Source organism: Phyllobates terribilis, unplaced genomic scaffold (assembly GCF_046119375.1).
Source record: "Phyllobates terribilis strain yellow unplaced genomic scaffold, ASM4611937v1 Scaffold_7__3_contigs__length_470593459, whole genome shotgun sequence".
Classification (NCBI taxonomy): domain Eukaryota; kingdom Metazoa; phylum Chordata; class Amphibia; order Anura; family Dendrobatidae; genus Phyllobates; species Phyllobates terribilis.
In genome coordinates this window covers 144,691,480-144,704,910 of record NW_027362767.1, presented here as the reverse complement: position 1 = coordinate 144,704,910, position 13,431 = coordinate 144,691,480, and the positions used below count along the sequence as shown (strand labels likewise).

General features: G+C 44.0%; 1 protein-coding gene across 5 annotated transcripts in view; it reads left to right on the top strand.

Annotated features, from left to right (window-relative positions):
* SEMA6C (semaphorin 6C) overlaps window positions 1-13,431 on the top strand; it is a 146,039-nt gene that overhangs the window by 37,707 nt on the left and 94,901 nt on the right. For all 5 annotated transcript variants that reach the window (XM_073639377.1, XM_073639376.1, XM_073639380.1 and 2 more), the window contains exon 2: window positions 9,621-9,677. The gene's annotated coding sequence lies outside the window, so the exon portion shown is untranslated. The remainder of the gene's footprint in view (window positions 1-9,620; window positions 9,678-13,431) is intronic.

Sequence of the window (13,431 nt, the reverse complement as noted above, 5' to 3'; positions counted from 1 at the left end):
TGATTTGGCTTTTATCCTAAGTCATATGGCAAGACTCGTTAAAGGGTTGATTGTGACTTGTAGGATTGCTGCTTCCAATAGGTGGCGCTATAGAGTTCAAGTCCTCTTTTTCTCTGAAGAGGCAATTTGCATATTAAACTTTTTAAATATATTTTTACACACTAATTCTAAACATGCAATGGTGGTGTCAGGCACTGAGGCGGTGTCAGGCACTGAGGCGGTGTCAGGCACTGAGGCGGTGTCAGGCACAGCGGCGGTGTCAGGTACTGGCATTGTGTCAGGCACAGCGGCAGTGTCAAGTACTGGGGTGGTGTCAGGCACTGGGGTGGTGTCAGGCACTGAGGTGTTGTGAGGTACTGGCATTGTTTCAGGCACAGCGGCGGTGTCAGGTACTGGGATGGTGTCTGGCACTGAGGTGGTGTCAGGCACTGAGGCGGTGTCAGGCACAGCGGCGGTGTCAGGTACTGGCATTGTGTCAGGCACAGCGGCAGTGTCAAGTACTGGGATGGTGTCAGGCACTGAGGTGTTGTGAGGTACTGGCATTGTTTCAGGCACAGCGGCGGTGTCAGGTACTGGGATGGTGTCTGGCACTGAGGTGGTGTCAGGCACAGCAGAAGTGTCAGGTATTGGGATGATGTCAGGCACAGCGGCGGTGTCAGGTCGTGGGATGGTGTCTGGCACTGAGGTGGTGTCAGGCACAGTGGCGGTGTCAGGTACTGGGATGGTGTCTGGCACTGAGGTGGTGTCAGGCAAAGCAGCAGTGACAGGCACTGAGGTGGTGTCAGGCACAGCGACGGTGTCATACTGGGATGGGGTCAGGCACAGCGGCGGTGTCAGGTACTGGGATGATGTCAGGCACAGCTGCAGTGTCAGGTACTGGGATGGTGTCAGGCACAGCTGCGGTGTCAGGTACTGGGATGGTGTCAGGCACAGCTGCGGTGTCAGGTACTGGGATTGTGTCAGGTACTGGGCTGGTGTCAGACACAGCGGCGGTGTCAGGTACTGGGATGGTGTCAGGTACTGGGATGGTGTCAGGCACAGCTGCGGTGTCAGGTACTGGGATGGTGTCAGGCACAGCTGCGGTGTCAGGTACTGGGATGGTGTCAGGCACAGCTGCGGTGTCAGGTACTGGGATTGTGTCAGGCACAGCGGCGGTGTCAGGTACTGGGATGGTGTCAGACACAGCGGCGGTGTCAGGTACTGGGATGGTGTGAGGTACTGGGATGGTGTGAGGTACTGGGATGGTGTCAGACACAGCGGCGGTGTCAGGTACTGGGATGGTGTCAGGTACTGGGATGATGTGAGGTACTGGGATGGTGTCAGGTACTGGGATGGTGTCAGACACAGCGGCGGTGTCATGTACAGCAGTGGTATTAGGACAGCAGTGTTGTCAGGAACGGTGTTGGGACAGTGGTGGTCAGGAGCAGTGGTGTGAGGCACATTTGTTTTTGTGTTCCCCTGTAAGTCCAGGTAACCTCTGGGCACTAGTACCCTGGCAGTGCCTATACATCCCAGCGTGGGAGCGGAGCCCATTGTGCTGAGGTGTGTGAGGCTGCAGGAAGGCGCACAGGAATATGCAGGAAGCCGCGTACAATATTCCACCAGTCTGTTGAGGAAACCTGAACATGACATTGATGATGAGCAGAGAACGTCTGTGTGACCCAGAGGAGAGTTCAGATCCGGCATCATTCAAAATTGAGTCATCCCAGTATAGGAGGAGGAGGACGGGCCGCAATTTATAGGCTTGTACTGGAGACCAGACTGTGCCTCTGTATAGCTGTATTATTTAGACACTAGATGGCAGCTTTATTTAGGCATTGACTGCCAGTAATGTGTGGGGATGTACTATCCAGATCAGTAATACTATTTAAGTACTGTATGGCGCTATTAGACCATAAATAACAGGTTTAATCAAATAATAAAGTACTACTGTATGGAGATATTGCTTAGACATTGACTGGCATATTATGTGGGATTGTATAGCGGTGTTGTGTTGGCAGTATACTGTATAACAGCAGTACTACATGAGTAATGTTTGGTAGTATTATTTAGACACTGAATAGAAGTTTTATTTAGGCATTGTATGGCATATTGTGGGGGGATATTGTGTTATATGGGCACTTTCTAGATTAGTAGTGCTATTTAGTTACTGTATGATGGTACTGATTAGACACTGCGTGGCAGTTTTATTTAGGCACTGAATGGCAGTATTATTTGGGCACAATACATTATTTTGTTTTGGTACTGCATGGCGGTATTATTTAGTTACCTGCCAATAAATCCTAGAAGAAGGATTCCCAGTAGCCCGATCATATAGATCTAATGTCAATACTTCTTAAAAGTCTATGTTGGCAGAAACGTTTTTTAAGAGAAACTTGTTATTTTTGGTGGCCGTTCTCGTGCTATTTATGTGCCATGCGTGCCATGGCATTATGTTTGCAGCTCTTGCCCTGCGGGCCATGTAGGATAACTCACATACGGGATGTATATGGATAGACAGATCCTTTGTCTCCCGTTATCATGTGTTAGTCGCGCTCTCTGAGGCCACACATAATTAGGTAAGCAATTTTTCTCCCGGCGCAGCGGGTGGGACTGGCGGTAACGTGATGGCGGATTGCCTGTGGAGAGATCTGACCCCTTTTAACATGTAATTGCAGAACGGCGCTATGTTTATCGTTGATGCTACGCCCGTTAATTTCAGAGATTCTCCCTTCAGAAAACCGAGGGACTCACATTATTTCATATTGATGGCGCCATCTAGATAAAATTTAAATGCCGACTCTACTTGCAATGGAAAAATTGAGGTCCGACTTCCACTGACCCCAATATCCCATTCCTAGCTCATCAGAAGCTCCGTCTTCAGCAGTACTTCCAGGAGATTTCCTGTATATGACACCGAGAAGCTCCGTCATCAGCAGTGCTTCCAGGAGATTTCCTGTATGTGACACCGAGAAGCTCCGTCATCAGCAGTGCTTCCAGGAGATTTCCTGTATGTGACACCGAGAAGCTCTGTCATCAGCAGTGCTTCCAGGAGATTTCCTGTATGTGACACCGAGAAGCTCCGTCATCAGCAGTGCTTCCAGGAGGTTTCCTGTATGTGACACTGAGAAGCTCTGTCATAAGCAGTACTTCCAGGAGATTTCCTGTATATGACACCGAGAAGCTCCGTCATCAGCAGTGCTTCCAGGAGATTTCCTGTATGTGACACCGAGAAGCTCCGTCATCAGCAGTGCTTCCAGGAGGTTTCCTGTATGTGACACTGAGAAGCTCTGTCATAAGCAGTGCTTCCAGTAGGTTTCTTGTGTGTGACACTGAGAAGCTCCGTCATCAGCAGTGCTTCCAGTAGGTTTCCTGTATGTGACACAGAGAAGCTCCGTCATCAGCAGTGCTTCCAGGAGGTTTCTTGTGTGTGACACTGATAAGCTCCGTCATCAGCAGTGCTTCCAGGAGGTTTCCTGTATGTGACACTGAGAAGCTCCGTCATCAGCAGTGCTTCCAGGAGGTTTCTTGTGTGTGACACTGATAAGCTCCGTCATCAGCAGTGCTTCCAGGAGGTTTCCTGCATGTGACACTGATAAGCTCCGTCATCAGCAGTGCTTCCAGTAGGTTTCTTGTGTGTGACACTGAGAAGCTCCGTCATCAGCAGTGCTTCCAGTAGGTTTCTTGTGTGTGACACTGAGAAGCTCAGTCATCAGCAGTGCTTCCATGAGGTTTCCTGCATGTGACACTGAGAAGCTCCGTCATCAGCAGTGCTTCCAGGAGGTTTCCTGCATGTGACACTGATAAGCTCCGTCATCAGCAGTGCTTCCAGTAGGTTTCTTGTGTGTGACACTGAGAAGCTCCGTCATCAGCAGTGCTTCCAGTAGGTTTCTTGTGTGTGACACTGAGAAGCTCAGTCATCAGCAGTGCTTCCAGTAGGTTTCTTGTGTGTGACACTGAGAAGCTCAGTCATCAGCAGTGCTTCCAGTAGGTTTCTTGTGTGTGACACTGAGAAGCTCAGTCATCAGCACTGTTAGCGTCCAAACAACACTTGCCAACATCCCCATAGGCTCCCAAATATAGATGAAGAGCTGCCATTTTTGTCCAGCCGGAAGAACCTCCCTAGCAGGAGCGGCCATATTGTTTGTTGTCGGGGTATGTGGCCCCTGCCCCCTGATGGCCAGCTCCTCCGATTTCGGAGTTTGCAGGGCTACAGTTGCTGTGACCTTGAAAGAGGCGAGGGGGGGCTGCATCTAGTCCCCTGCGTACATCCCAATATTATTTTAAGTTAATTATGGGTATAAATAGCTGGGATTAAAGGGGAACTCCGCACCGCCGGCAGCACACTTGTCAGGAAGCCTTTGAAGTGACTTAAATCCTGAGCACTGTCCCTGTAACACAAGACGCCTGCTGCAGGGAGCGACAGCTGTCATAATGATATTACCAGACCCCCTGAGCTGCGAGAGCGGTGACATTATGAAACCGCAGAGGGGCGAGACGCCCACCGGGATGGCCTCCGCTTCTGGCTACGTAAACTGCTAACACCGCCAGATATATCTATCATGTGTCATACAAGGAGCTGCCGCTAGAAAACATGTACTCCTGGGGACGTCAAAGACCATCCTGGTATAACCTGGGCATCTCCTGTATATAATTATATATATACAGCTGGTATAACCTAGGCATCTTCTGTATATAATTATATATGTACAGCTGGTATAACCTGGGCATCTTCTCTATATAATCATAAATTTACGGCTGGTATAACCTGGGAATCTCCTGTATATAATTATATATGTACAGCTAGTATAACCTGGGTATCTCCCGTATATAATTATATATGTACAGCTGGTATAACCTGGGCATCTTCTGTATATTATTATATATGTACAGCTGGTATAACCTGGGCATCTTCTGTATATAATCATAAATTTACGGCTGGTATAACCTGGGAATCTCCTGTATATAATTATATATGTACAGCTGGTATAACCTGGGCATCTTCTGTATATAATCATAAATTTACGGCTGGTATAACCTGGGAATCTCCTGTATATAATTATATATGTACAGCTGGTATAACCTGGGCATCTTCTGTATATAATCATAAATTTACGGCTGGTATAACCTGGGAATCTCCTGTGTATAATTATATATGTACAGCTGGTATAATCTGGGAATCTCCTGTGTATAATTATGTGTACAGCTGGTATAACCTGGGCATCGCCTGTATATAATTATATATGTACAGCTGGTATAACCTGACATCGCCTGTATATAATTATATGTGTACAGCTGGTATAACCTGGGTATCTCCTGTATATAATTATATATGGACAGCTGGTATAACCTGACATCTCCTGTATATAATTATATATGTACAGCTGGTATAACCTGGGCATCTCCTGTGTATAATTATATTTGTACAGCTGATATAACCTGGGCATCTCCTGTATATAATTATCTATTGTATGTACAACTGGTATAACCTGGACATCTCCTGTATATAATTATATATGTACAGCTGGTATAACCTGGGAATCTCCTGTGTATAATTATATATGTACAGCTGGTATAACCTGGGAATCTCCTGTGTATAATTATGTGTACAGCTGGTATAACCTGGGCATCTCCTGTATATAATTATATATGTACAGCTGGTATAACCTGGGAATCTCCTGTGTATAATTATATATGTACAGCTGGTATAACCTGGGAATCTCCTGTGTATAATTATGTGTACAGCTGGTATAACCTGATATCTCCTGTATATAATTATATGTGTACAGCTGGTATAACCTGGGAATCTCCTGTATATAATTATATATGTACAACTGGTATAACCTGGGCATCTTCTGTATATCATTATATATGTACAGCTGGTATAACCTGGGCATCTCCTGTATATCATTATATATGTACAGCTGGTATAACCTGGGCATCTCCTGTATATAATTATATATGTACAGATGGTATAATCTGGGCATCTCCTTTATATAATTATATATGTACAGCTGCGCATCTCCTGTATATAATTATATATGTACAGCCGGTATAACCTGAGCATCTCCTGTATATCATTATATATGTACAGCTGGTATAACCTGGGCATCTCCTGTATATAATTATATATGTACAGCTGGTATAACCTGGGCATCTCCTGTATATAATTATATATGTACAGATGGTATAATCTGGGCATCTCCTTTATATAATTATATATGTACAGCTGGTATAACCTGGGCATCTCCTGTATATAATTATATATGTACAGCCGGTATAACCTGGGTATCTACTGTATATCATTATATATGTACAGCTGGTATAACCTGGGCATCTTCTGTATATTATTATATATGTACAGCTGGTATAACCTGGGCATCTGCTGTATATCATTATATATGTACAGCTGGTATAACCTGGGCATCTTCTTTCTGTATATCATTATATATGTACAGCTGGTATAACCTGGGCTTCTTCTGTATATCATTATATATGTACAGCTGGTATAACCTGGGCATCTCCTGTATATAATTATATATGTACAGCTGGTATAACCTGGGCATCTCCTGTATATAATTATATATGTACAGCTGGTATAACCTGGGCTTCTTCTGTATATCATTATATATGTACAGCTGGTATAACCTGGGCTTCTTCTGTATATCATTATATATGTACAGCTGGTATAACCTGGGAATCTCCTGTATATAATTATATATGTACAGCTGGTATAACCTGGGCATCTTCTGTATATTATTATATATGTACAGCTGGTATAACCTGGGCATCTTCTGTATATTATTATATATGTACAGCTGGTATAACCTGGGCATCTTCTGTATATAATTATATATGTACAGATGGTATAACCTGGGCATCTCCCGTATATAATTATATATGTACAGCTGGTATAACCTGGGCATCTCCCGTATATAATTATATATGTACAGCTGGTATAACCTGGACATCTCCTGTATATAATTATATATGTACAGCTGGTATAACCTGGGCATCTTCTGTATATAATTATATATGTACAGCTGGTATAACCTGGACATCTCCTGTATATAATTATATACGTACAGCTGGTATAACCTGGGCATATCCTGTATATAATTATATATGTACAGCTGGTATAACCTGGGTATCTCCCGTATATAATTATATATGTACAGCTGGTATAACCTGGACATCTCCTGTATATAATTATATATGTACAGCTGGTATAACCTGGGCATCTTCTGTATATAATTATATATGTACAGCTGGTATAACCTGGACATCTCCTGTATATAATTATATATGTACAGCTGGTATAACCTGGACATCTCCTGTATATAATTATATATGTACAGCTGGTATAACCTGGGCATATCCTGTATATAATTATATATGTACAGCTGGTATAACCTGGGTATATCCTGTATATAATTATATATGTACAGCTGGTATAACCTGGGCATCTCCTGTATATAATTATATATGTACAGCTGGTATAACCTGGGCATCTCCCGTATATAATTATATATTTATAGCTGGTATAACCTGGGCATCTCCTGTATATAATTATATACGTACAGCTGGTATAACCTGGACATCTCCTGTATATAATTATATATGTACAGCTGGTATAACCTGGACGTCTCCTGTATATAATTATATATGTACAGCTGGTATAACCTGGACGTCTCCTGTATATAATTATATATGTACAGCTGGTATAACCTGGGCATCTCCCGTATATAATTATATATATACAGCTGGTATAACCTGGCCATCTTCTGTATATTATTATATATGTACAGCTGGTATAACCTGGACATCTCCTGTATATAATTATATACGTACAGCTGGTATAACCTGGACATCTCCTGTATATAATTATATACGTACAGCTGGTATAACCTGGACGTCTCCTGTATATAATTATATATGTACAGCTGGTATAACCTGGACGTCTCCTGTATATAATTATATATGTACAGCTGGTGTAACCTGGGCATCTTCTGTATATAATTATATATGTACAGCTGGTATAACCTGGGCATATCCTGTATATAATTATATATGTACAGCTGGTATAACCTGGGCATATCCTGTATATAATTATATATGTACAGCTGGTATAACCTGGGCATATCCTGTATATAATTATATATGTACAGCCGGTATAACCTGGGCATCTCCTGTATATAATTATATATGTACAGCTGGTATAACCTGGGCATCTCCCGTATATAATTATATATATACAGCTGGTATAACCTGGTCATCTTCTGTATATTATTATATATGTACAGCTGGTATAACCTGGGCATCTTCTGTATATAATTATATATGTACAGCTGGTATAACCTGGGCATCTCCCGTATATAATTATATATATACAGCTGGTATAACCTGGCCATCTCCTGTATATAATTATATATGTACAGCTGGTATAACCTGGGCATCTCCCGTATATAATTATATATATACAGCTGGTATAACCTGGCCATCTTCTGTATATTATTATATATGTACAGCTGGTATAACCTGGGCATCTCCCGTATATAATTATATGTGTACAGCTGGTATAACCTGAGCATCTCCTGTATATAATTATATATGTACAGCTGGTATAACCTGGGCATCTTATGTATATAATTATATGTGTACAGCTGGTATAACCTGAGCATCTCCTGTATATAATTATATATGTACAGCTGGTATAACCTGGCCATCTTCTGTATATTATTATATATGTACAGCTGGTATAACCTGGGTATTTTATGTATAATTAGATGTGTGCAGCAGATATTGGCAATCCATGAGATTATAATTGCTACTAAGATGGGACAGTATCCTATTAAAAAAAGAGATAAGAGGGTTTATAAATCTTTGTACTTTGCACAATTTTAATTTTTCTGCTCATGTTAGGAGTTCATAAACAGGACCATTAAAGCTCTAATGTTGTCTGCTGTGCGTCTATAAACCCTCGCCTCGTGTTAGAGAGAATCCATCACAGGGAAATAGGATTACTTTCACTAGATAAGTACCCACTACTATTAACGTTAATTTCCATGGAAGGGATCCAGATTTCGAAAACCTTTGATTAAGGGGAATTCTTGCCAATAGCAAAGGGGAATGTGTTCATTCATAAGGGCACAAATTACCACTGGATTTAGCTATGTTGTCCATACAGCGCGACCCTCCAGCACTCAGGAAATAGAGGCACTATTATAATACTGCCCCTATGTACAAGAATATAACTACTATAATACTGCCCCCTATGTACTGGAATATAACTACTATAATACTGCCCCTATGTACAAGAATATAACTGCTATAATACTGTTCCTATGTACAAGAATATAACTACTATAATACTGCTCCCTATGTACAAGAATATAACTACTATAATACTGCCCCCTATGTACAAGAATATAACTACTATAATACTGCTCCTATGTACAAGAATATAACTACTATAATACTGCTCCCCATGTACAGGAATATAACTACTATAATACTACCTCCTTTGGATCTGACTGGATCCTTTTTGCGTGTGGTTGGATGGGTTTGGGTAATAGCTCCGCTCTTTGCAGTAGATTTCGGGATTTTCTGTGGTTCTCACCATCTTTTCTCTTACATTTCAGATTTACAGCCGCCATTGAAGTTGAAGGACCCTTGTGTGATCCCGGAGCGGCACTGCGGTAAGGCTCTGCGTGTCTGTAACCTGTCTGCGTCATGTCTTATCTCAGTTGTGTAGTTTACAGTCTGGTGGAGCTGCTGCAGTATGACAGCCATTTATGCGCCAGATGTCACCACCAGGGCTGTTTATAGGCAATTTATTGTTAACCCAGTGAAAGTGAATCCCATAAAACACGTCACCATCTGCAGTCTAATCTATTCCTGTGCTCCTGAATGCTACGTAACTGCAGTACCTGACACAGCCACCACTGAGTATATGGCGCTGTTCCTGGATGACCTATGAAGATGACTACCTTGACCATCAAAGCTGCTGCAATCAGTTGATCTGTAGGGGTCCTGTGGGTCAGATCCCACCATCTTCAAAGCTGAGCTTTAAATGTATAAATGTGGGTGACCCCATCCGGTGGGGATGGTCGTAGCAGATCCAGTGTTTCCATCCTGTCCGTCGAAGGAATTTCTCCTTGAAAGAGAAAGACAAATGAGGCAGCGTAATAAGAAGTGATGCGCCGGCCGCAAAGGTCAGCCGTCCAGGTTTGGGTTCCTCGGCTCCGCTAATAATGCCCAAAACACAGATTTTTCCAATAAAACAGGATGCGCATGGCCTTGATAAATCACATTCATTCATATTCATGGCTCCGACATAAAAGAGAAAACAAATCTGAGCGAGAGAAGGTGCGGAATACCAAATAAACCCGCAACTCGCTCACATAACATAACGCAGAGCTGTGAGCGTAAACAGGGGAGATCAATACCATGCGTGTTACTTATGTGCAGTATACGGCGGTATAAGGCTTCCATTACAGCCCCCGCCATCAGGCCTTTTGGATGGTGTGTTCCCCTACTCTCAGAAATAGGAGAGGCTACTTATCTCCTGAGGAAGCTTTGATGGTACCATAGTGGATCCTCAGGGGTGTGACCAAGGAGTAACGAGGTCTGACCGGCAGAAGGCTATAATGCCGCAATTCATTTACTCTCAGACAGCAAACTTTAAAAGGTGGACTTCAAAAGTAGGCTAGTAAGCCCTAATATGGGATACCGCCATACACTGTCAATACCCGTACCATACAATGACCAAATAATAGGGTCAAATATTGTGTAAATTACACTTCCCTACAAGTCACTACTTAAAAATATATACAACCGCAATAGGGATAAGGAACAGTGGTATACAAGCAATTACTGCCATACAGTGCTCAAATACCGACACATCCAATGACGAAATAAGAGTCAAACACAGCTCAAGTAAAGCTAGTTACACTAAAAAAATTCTTTATAACTACTTTTAGCAAGAAAAGTTGGGTAAAGGTGTTTGACACCAATATGGCCTGTATCAGTAATGCCTAATCATAGTATACCGTATGTTACGTCCTAAGCCCATTCCACCAAGGACCTTCTCTATCATGGCCTACAGACATGTACTTTTATGTAAATGTGGGTTTTCCTGCCCATTTCAGGGCCATTCCAGCAGACTGTTGGAAGGTAGGCCGCCATTATAGATCCAATGTGGGTCAGGGGCTGATGGTGTGTGAGTATGACTGACTTCTCACCAGGTCAAGCTGTGAGAAAATACACATGGGGGTAACATTAAAATATATTTTAAATACATATCCTGTCCAGGCATTGCTAGTCAATCCTGACCATTAGCTTCCTCAGCTGACATTAAAATCCTGGAGAACCCCTTTAAGGTCACCAGTAAAGGACACATTAAGTTGGAGACCTTCCCATCTAGCTGCCATGAGACGAGTCAGCGGGGAGCTGCGGCTGTCTGTCACGGAGTACAGTTACTTTTAATGCATAATAAATAAAGCTCATTGTCTCCCGTCCCTTTTATACGAGGCGAGGAAAGGCCACGTCACAGCGCTCCGCACACTCATCTCCCCGATCACAGCAGCTGAACAGAGGCAACGAGAGCGTCTAAGAGAGCGTCAGGCGAACAGTCACAGAGTGCATCTATTGTACAAACAGAAGTGCTCAGAGCCCCGTCCCTTTTACTGGCATTATACATCATGATTTTAAGGTATAACCCTACCCTCCTTAAAATGCAGATGTGAATGACGATAAATCTCATAGCCCCCTCAGGCTCAACTTCTTAGTCACAAGGGTTCCGAACATGGAGATAGGAAACAGTTTTGTGAGATCTTCTCTCTTTTTTGAGTAATGTGAGCTAGGCAATCACAGATCACAGATCATGGCACTGTCAGCTAGGCAATCACAGATCACAGATCATGGCACTGTCAGCTAGGCAATCACAGATCACAGATCATGGCACTGTCAGCTAGGCGATCACAGATCATGGCACTGTCAGCTAGGCGATCACAGATCATGGCACTGTCAGCTAGGCGATCGCAGATCATGGCACTGTCAGCTAGGCGATCACAGATCACAGATCATGGCACTGTCAGCTAGGCGATCACAGATCATGGCACTGTCAGCTAGGCGATCACAGATCATGGCACTGTCAGCTAGGCGATCACAGATCATGGCACTGTCAGCTAGGCGATCACAGATCATGGCACTGTCAGCTAGGCGATCGCAGATCATGGCACTGTCAGCTAGGCGATCACAGATCATGGCACTGTCAGCTAGGCGATCACAGATCATGGCACTGTCAGCTAGGCGATCGCAGATCATGGCACTGTCAGCTAGGCGATCACAGATCATGGCACTGTCAGCTAGGCGATTACAGATCACAGATCATGGCACTGTCAGCTAGGCAATCACAGATCACAGATCATGGCACTGTCAGCTAGGCAATCACAGATCACAGATCATGGCACTGTCAGCTAGGCGATCACAGATCATGGCACTGTCAGCTAGGCGATCACAGATCATGGCACTGTCAGCTAGGCGATCGCAGATCATGGCACTGTCAGCTAGGCGATCACAGATCATGGCACTGTCAGCTAGGCGATCACAGATCATGGCACTGTCAGCTAGGCGATCACAGATCATGGCACTGTCAGCTAGGCGATCACAGATCATGGCACTGTCAGCTAGGCGATCACAGATCATGGCACTGTCAGCTAGGCGATCACAGATCATGGCACTGTCAGCTAGGCGATCACAGATCATGGCACTGTCAGCTAGGCGATCGCAGATCATGGCACTGTCAGCTAGGCGATCACAGATCATGGCACTGTCAGCTAGGCGATCACAGATCATGGCACTGTCAGCTAGGCGATCGCAGATCATGGCACTGTCAGCTAGGCGATCACAGATCATGGCACTGTCAGCTAGGCGATCACAGATCATGGCACTGTCAGCTAGGCAATCACAGATCACAGATCATGGCACTGTCAGCTAGGCGATCACAGATCATGGCACTGTCAGCTAGGCGATCACAGATCATGGCACTGTCAGCTAGGCGATCACAGATCATGGCACTGTCAGCTAGGCGATCACAGATCACAGATCATGGCACTGTCAGCTAGGCAATCACAGATCACAGATCATGGCACTGTCAGCTAGGCAATCACAGATCACAGATCATGGCACTGTCAGCTAGGCGATCACAGATCATGGCACTGTCAGCTAGGCGATCACAGATCATGGCACTGTCAGCTAGGCGATCGCAGATCACAGATCATGGCACTGTCAGCTAGGCAATCACAGATCACAGATCATGGCACTGTCAGCTAGGCAATCACAGATCACAGATCATGGCACTGTCAGCTAGGCAATCACAGATCATGGCACTGTCAGCTAGGCGATCACAGATCATGGCACTGTCAGCTAGGCGATCACAGATCATGGCAC